Source organism: Myotis davidii, unplaced genomic scaffold (assembly GCF_000327345.1).
Source record: "Myotis davidii unplaced genomic scaffold, ASM32734v1 scaffold908, whole genome shotgun sequence".
In the NCBI taxonomy this organism is placed as follows: Eukaryota; Metazoa; Chordata; class Mammalia; order Chiroptera; family Vespertilionidae; genus Myotis; species Myotis davidii.
The window spans coordinates 77726-79611 of NW_006298724.1; positions in this window are offsets into that span (position 1 = coordinate 77726).

Sequence of the window (1886 nt, forward strand, 5' to 3'; positions counted from 1 at the left end):
GTTTTTGTTCTGTTCTAGCTATATCTTGTCTAAGTGCAACACTGTTTCAGTGAAAATATCCAGCCATAAGCTTTAAAAAAAAAATTGAAATGCTTAAGCCTACAGATATGTAATGTGACCACTGTTTTGTGTTGACAGTATTGGTTTATACAGTTCTTGTATTTGAAAGGAATTTGATCCTTTCAAATGAACCTGGTGTATATTGTTCTTACGGGACTATTTCAGTGGTGTAAATAATAAATACTTTTTCTTAAAAAAAATAAATAAAACTACAAATTGGTAGTTACAAAATAGTCATGGAGATATAAAATACAGATTAGGAAATATAGTCGATAATGTTGTATGGTGCTAGCTTGAGTTATGAGGGGAACACTTTGTAAATTATATAATAGTACTAGAGGCCCAGTGCATGAATTCATGCACGGGGGGGGGGGGCGGTCCCACTACCTGGCCTGCACGATATCCAATCTGGGATCCGTCTCACAATCTGGAACCACTGGCTCCTAACCACTCACCTGCCTGCCTGCTTGATGCCTCTAACTGTTCCCCTGCCGGCCTGATTCCCCTAACTGCTCTCCCCTCCTGGCCTGATCGCCCTAACTGCCTATCTGCTCTCCCTTCCTCTTTGCGCCCTTTGGACCCAGCCCAGGCATGCTGAGAGCTCTCCACTGAGGCCCCGCCTCTGTCCTGATTGGTTGTTCCATGATGGCATCCTGGCCAATTTGCATATTCCTCTATTATTAGTATAGATAACTACTACACTGTACACTTGAAACTAATATAAAATAATAGTGAATGTCAACTGTAATTGAAAAATAAAATGTTTACAAATTTAACTGGGAATCCTGTATTTTGTCTGGCAATTCTATTCATACTCCTTCCAGTCAGTCCTAGATCCTTACCCTCTAGATGCAACCACTGGTTTGATTTGTTTTTTTCCACCATAAATTAGTTTTGCCTGCTATTTAACTGTCCACATTTATAAATTGGAATAATAAAGTAAGACTTTTTTCACCGACAGATCATTTTTTAGATTTATTCATTTTATTGTGTCTAATAATAGTTTGAACCATTTTATAACTATACCACTTTTTTAAAATTTTTTTTTATACCACATTTTATTCATTCTCCTGCTGATATATACCTGAACTGCTTCTAATTTGGGACTATTGTAAATAAAGCTTCTATGAACATTTTTACATGCCTTTTTGTGTACATATTTTTTTATTTCTCTTGAGTAAACATATAAGATGGAATAGCTAAATTACAAGGTAGATAGATGTATGTTTTGCTTACATTTCCATCAATAATGTATGAAAGTTCTATTTGTCCAAATCCTTCGTGTTGTCAGAGTTCTTAATGTAGCGATTCTAGTAGACATGTGGTGGTTTTTCATTGTTTTAATTTATATTTCCCTATTGAATAATAATGTTAAGTATTTCTTGTGTGCTTATTGCCTATTTATATATATTCATTTGTAAAGTAGCTGTTGAAATGTTTTGCCTATTTTTAAAACTTGAGTTGTCTTTTTACTATTGAATTAAGGAGATCTTTATATATCCTGAATATCAGTTCTTTGTCAGTGTTAGGTCGGAGAGAGCCCAGGATCAGATACATGCAGATATGTGACAAGATAATGGACTCCCCCTGGAATTTCTCACATATCAAGGTGCCAGACAAAGATACCGGCTTCTTCTCCCTTAATCCACATTCCCCCGCCCATCCCCTGCAGCAGAGAATTCCTCAGCTCATGTCCCCGCCCCTCACCCAACCGCAGTATAAAAAAAGCGCCCCCCTCCCTGTTGGCGTGAATCCACGTGCCCTGTCCTTGGGGGTACTTGGGTCTCCCTTGACGCAGAATAAACTTTCCTTCCTTCCTTCCATTT